General features: G+C 46.8%; 1 protein-coding gene across 1 annotated transcript in view; it reads right to left on the minus strand.

The window, feature by feature from the left end:
• BMPR1B (bone morphogenetic protein receptor type 1B) overlaps positions 1 to 6,189 on the minus strand; it is a 541,891-nt gene that overhangs the window by 208,226 nt on the left and 327,476 nt on the right. The gene's annotated exons all lie outside the window — the stretch shown is intronic.

Below are 6,189 nucleotides of genomic sequence, written 5' to 3' on the forward strand. Positions count from 1 at the left end.
GATGAGTTTTACAATGATAAAGTTAGAAAGAATACAGCACGGACAGAGTTCTAAATTCCTGTTATTTTCATTTTATACAGATATAAAGGTTTATTGCACTTTATCTGTTATCTTACACTATAGCTTTTGGGATACATCCACAGCTAGTGTAAACTGACATAGGTCCAATGGATCCATCAGAATTTAACACCAGCTAGGATTAGCTCTCCCTACACCCCCACCTGGTCTTGATATACTGAGAAGGAAAAAGAAGAGGCTGCACAAATTATCACTGCAATAAAAAAACCCTTAAATACTGAATAACCTTATTAATCCACCTACAAAAATGGATTGACAGCCTCACCACCTCTGAGCAAGATTTAATAGCACTGAGAGTTCATATTACTCATGTATATTCACAAATATACTACAGTACTGTACATTTATTACTACCTATTGATATATTATCATTAATAATTAAAATACATTACAATTGTCTAAATAAATGAGGAAAATACATTTTGTGATGCATTAGTCTTGCTTTTTTATTATGTTTGTTCAATTAAGATACTATACCACTGCAGTCATTGAGAGCTTTGGCGTCTCAGTGGGCAAGGTTCTCTCACTCTTACTTGAATAGTCCAGTACTCTAAAAGTAGACACACTGAAGTTCTCCAGAGCAGAGATCACCTTTTTGTTATATTTTTACACATCACCTGGGAAAATGATATATAACCCCCCCCAATCTGAGCCTTCTGTAATACTACTGTACAAATAAACAATAAACAACAATGGAATAAAGACTTACTTATTGTAAGAATAATCAGATATAAGCCTGGTAGAAATAGGACTTCACAAGCTATTTGGGAATTGTGTAATGTTACCTTTGGATTCCCAGACATTAGCACAAATTACTTGGCGCCCATGAACTAATTACATTTTTACTTAACTTTTTAAACATTTGTTTTAATTCTTTACTTTTTAACTCATCACTATTACCTTATAAAGCAACTGTATTGCAGATCTGCATATTCATCCTCCACATAAATTATATAATATCACTTCAAGCCATTCACATACAGAATTGGAAAGTACAGAAATAAAGTAACATGTATGTTTCTAGCCTCAACAGTGTCTACTCTGAGCTGCAAACTTTTCACCATTTAGTGGAAAAATGTGATCCTAGCTGCTAATTTATTTTAATGAATTAATTTTTACGTATATGTTTTCTTCCAAAGGTGCCACCCAAGTTTCTTTACACAGCTCACAAGCAGAGCTTAGGATGGAGTTTAATCAAATGCTGATGCCAATTTAAACTTGTTCCTGATACACAGATACACACACATGCAATCATCTCATGAAGAAACCATATCCTTTATCAATCAAAATCTACTGGACAGGCCATTCTAATCAGCGGGGGTTTGTCATGGAAATATGCAGTGAACCTGGATTTTCTCATTTTAAGGAGAAAAACACAGCTTTTCTCCTTTAAAGGAGAAAAATGCAGGAAATGGTGAGTTTCCCCTGCAACCTGGCAGAGTTACAGCATGCAAGGGGCCAGGGGGAGTGGGAGGAGGGCGATCAACAGGGGGTGCCATGTGCACATCTGCATGTACACATGCATGTGGCCGCCAGGCAACATACAGAACAGCTCCCCGTAGTTAAGTTGGGGAGGGGGCATGGAACTGAGGTCCCCATAGTGAGGGAGGGAGTTGGGCAAGGCTGGGGCTGGGGCTAGGGCTGCTGCCCAGCCAAGGCGGTGCGTGAGACTTGAGGCCCAGGACCTGGAGCCATATGTAGCTGCAGGGCCCACATGGGGAGTGGGACAAAGCCACAGACAGCTTGTCCAGGGGGCAGCAGATGGGCTGGTTCCCTGCTGCTGTGCATACTCCCAGGAGGGGCATGTGCCCCCCTGATTTGTGTGCAAGGTGGGGAGCAGGGACAGCCTGCCCACTGTGAGCTTAGGCTTCCTGCCCTGCTCCCCTCCCCCCAGGCCTCTGTAGCCCAGCAGATGAGACCCAGCGCAGCAAGACAGAGTGGGGCAGGGAAACTCAGTGCCACCACTGCGAGACATGTTCCACCACTGCAAAGCGCCCCTGCCTGCCCAGCAGCAGCAGGTGGCACAACCCCACACTGCCACTCCTGCTGCTGCTGGGAGGGCAGGGGGAGCCTCACCAGGGCAGCACGCAGCTGCCAGTGATGATACTGAGCTTCCCCACCTGGCCCTGCTCTGCTCTGCTGTCCTGGGTCCCTCCCGCTGGGCTGTGGAGGCCCCACAGGGAGGGCAGCAGGATGGGAGCCCAAGCCTGCAGTGGGCAGCCCGCACCCGCCCCGACGAACTCCACTCTGGCCATGCTACCCATGGGGGAGGGGGAGCCAAGCTCCATGTTCTGCTCCGCTGGAGCACCTGTCACCTCTCATGGGTGGCAGCCATGGCTCCTTTACTGTCGTGGGGGGATGGGAGCTGTGGACCCAAGTCCCTGGCCCTGTAGCCTGTAGCCCTGGCAGCTGGGTGCCCCCTCCAGCAGGCTGGTGGGACAGGGGCTTGGGAGTGAGAGGCATCAGCAGGGTCCGGGGGCTGTGGGTGGGAGTGATGGGCACCAAAAGGGCTGCAAGACTGTGGGTCAGGAGTGAGGGGCAATGGCATGGGCAGGGCACCAGCATATCAGGGCTGCTGAGAGCCACAAAGCAGCAGCGGGAAAGCCATGGCTAGACCCCCTAGTGAGAGAAGGGTGCAGGGGGAGCTCTGATTTCCCATGATAAAAAACCCAAAATCAAATGTCAAAAATGTATAGGTGTTCAGAATTAATTTTATTATGGTGATTGAGGCACTGATAGGCTTCCGAACTGCTTTAAAATTGTAAATATATCAATAAAACATTGCGTTCAACCGATGCCTTTATACATAGTGGCATTTCATTTTAATCATGGAAAAATGCAGACTGGGGGGTTTTAATAAGAGAATTTGTGATTTTTATTAGAGAGTTGATGATTTTTAAACAAAGAAAACCAGGATCTCTGCTAATCAGTATGGTATTCTGTTATTTTCTGCATGCTTAGGTGACCAGATTTAGTCACACTACATGGCCATCTAAGTCCCAAAAATGCCAGTTATCTCACAAGCAGGCACTTTATGTGAATGGCTATGTATGTACTCAGAAACTGAATCTGAACCTGGCATAAGAAAAGAACAGAATGTGTCCCTAAATGCTTGACTGCCTGGGAAGGAGTGCTGTATGTTGTTCTATACCAATCTCTGCACTGTTGAACACTAGGATGGCTATCACAGCACAAGTCCTTGTGAGTGAAGAAGATATTTAAAGTGAAAAGCAAAGGATGATAGGATGGGAGATAGTAAGAGCAGAGAGTACTGTGTTAGCCTGTAAGCCTGCAATTGTAGCTTTGAATCTAAAAAAATGCTTTCACAGGAGAAAAAAGCTAATCAGAATACTCTGAAACCAAGGAGACTACACTTTGCTCTGAGCTCCACCATCATCAGAAAGAAGGCAAGTGCGAGTACCAAAGGTAGTATGTGTTTCTAAGATCAAGTTTAAAATCTTGTGTGAATATGTCAACAGATATCAATTGCCAGAGATGTGGTACATACTAGTACTAGTGAAAAATTCTTAAAAACAAAACGTGGTAGAAGTAATATTAGATGATGCCACAAAGCTCAGCTACAGATGGGGCTGCAAGAGAGTGTAGATCAGGGGCACTCAACCCTCTGCTCACAGAGCTGTGACATCTAGCCTGCAAGGCTCCCAAGAGGTTAGGAAATTTGGTAGCAGGGCAGCAGTGGCAATTAATACCGCCACCCTCCCCTGCTGCCAAACTCCCAAGCCCCCTGCATCTGGGTCAGGAGCTAGGTCATTCCCCCTTCTCCTCCAACCATGCAGCTGGATCTGGGCCGGGCCAGGCCATGCCCCCTCTCCCCCTGTGTGGCTGGATAGGGACTGGGCAGACTCTCTCTCCCCTCTGTGCAGCTGTACTGGGCCCACTGGTCAGATCCAGCCTGTGGAGGGAACAGGAACTGCCCATCCAACCCAAAGGGCAAACAATTGAGCACCAATGTTCTCTTGCAGTTGGCAACCTATTCAAATGACTTTGGGCTAGAGATACTGGTTCACTAAGGAGAGAGATTAAAGATATAGAAGTATGGAAACTACAAACATTGAGAGAGGCAGACTTGGAGGCAAAACCAATATACTGTAGAACACCCACAAAATCATGATCTACACAAGCATTAACTCACTATTACCAAGTCCTTTTCTATATGAATTACCAGTCATATGAAACTACAAGACTGTTAATGCATTAGCAGTGGAGATTTCTTTTTTGTCTGTGGCTAACACATAAGATGGGGAGTCAATAACTTGTCCATCTAAATCAGATTTTACTAGTACTGTATGTCCATCATTGTATTATGTCGATCAGCGGTGGTCAACCTGCAGTACAAGTGCACCAAGTGCACTGGACATCCTGTGTGTGTGGCATGTGGCAGATTAGGGAGGGGGCAGGCAGCACAGTGGCAGATCAGGCAGAAAGCAGAAAGCCAAGCAGTAGGTCAGGCCAGGAGCACAAGGAAAGGATGCAGAAAACAAAGCAGCAAATCCAAGAGAGAAAGGGGATCAGAGTGCACTCGGGGAAGGTGCAAGGCTGATTTGTGGTATGCCTGCCAAAAATCTAATAGATACAGATTATATTTTTATATTTCTCTCTCTGCCACCGATTTTTCCTTGTGCCCATGAAGGATCCAGATGACTAAGGGAAAGAAACTATTTTTGGGATGGAGCTTAATGAGTGTATGACAGATTTAATATCATGATTATCTGCAACAGCACGGGACTGGACTCAATGACATAAGGGCTAAGTATATACAGTCAAAAAGCCCAAGGCTAAATCAATTTAATCTTCACAGGTTAGTCTAAGATGTGCAGATTGAACTGATGAATAAATGGGCAGACGTTTACTTTTGCTTCTGGAAATGCAGCCACATGTTTGCAATGGCTGAGGCAAGAGACTTGGGGGAGCTGGAGCATGCTTCTCTGCCTGGCTGGAGGAGACAGCTTGGGCCCCCTGCCCAAGGCTAGCCTGCCCACCATGCAAGGTGGGGATTTGCAGGGAAGGTGCAAAGCATCCTGGAATGGTGGGGGACTAAGTTAATGCAAATCTGGACAGGATCTGGGACAGAAATTCAATAAACTGATTTAACCTAAATCAGTTAAGTCTGATACTAAATCCATCTAGGTTTATCTTAAACCAGTTTAGGCCATTTTGCAAACAGTTTCTGTGCACTAAACTTTTGTTGTTTACAGATTTGAACTGGTTTCTGATCACTTATACCAGTTTATGCGTAATTTCTGTCCCTATCCAAGAGATTCCTTCCAGCCTCATGATCCTAAACTATTCTGATGGGGGCTTAAATAACACTGTACAGTACTGGGCAATTTGCACATGTGATGGGGGTTTAGTCCTCTAAATTGAAACGGTGGGTTTTTAACTGTGACCTGTTTCAATTTAGGGATTTCCATCACTGTTACGATGAGGGGTCCAATCATTTTCCTTTTCTGCAGAGCCTACCCGCATCTTCCATGGCCAGGATCGAACTGCCAGCAGGCTAAGCAGCCCCTGAGCTGTGGGGGGCCCAGTTCTTTTCCTCCATGGTAGCAGCACCCCCTGGGGCCACCTGGGTGGGTTGCTAGTAGGTGGGTGCCACCTGGGGGGCTCTGCTGCCATGGAGGGAAGGTCTGGGCCCCCCCTGCAGCTCAGCCTACCGGCAGCTTGCCCCCACACTGCAGAAGAGGTGGGCAGGCTCTGAAGAAAAAAAAAGATCAGGCAGCTTTCTGCTTTCTCTTTTCTCAGCAGAGCCTGTCCACACAAGCAGCCTTGGGCCCTGAACTGCGGGGGCCCCTGGACCTTCCCTTCATGGTGGCAGCCCCCACAGGGTGACAAGGGTGGGCATCCAGTGGGTGGGTGCTTCCCCAGCTCACCAGCAGCACCCAGTCAAATCTAACTGTTCCCTGAGCCCCAGCTGGGACAGCACCTGCCCACTAGCAGCTCACCTGGGTGGCACCCGGGGTGTCGTCACCATGAAAGGAAGTACTGCGACCCCCCACAGCTCAGTGGCCACTTGACCCACTGGCGGCTCACCCCCAGCTGAGGGAGACACGGGCAGGCTCCACAAAAAAAAAAAAAAAAAAAAAAAAAAAA

This window comes from Gavialis gangeticus, unplaced genomic scaffold (assembly GCF_001723915.1).
Source record: "Gavialis gangeticus isolate Ggan-Ray unplaced genomic scaffold, GavGan_comp1, whole genome shotgun sequence".
Taxonomy (NCBI): domain Eukaryota; kingdom Metazoa; phylum Chordata; order Crocodylia; family Gavialidae; genus Gavialis; species Gavialis gangeticus.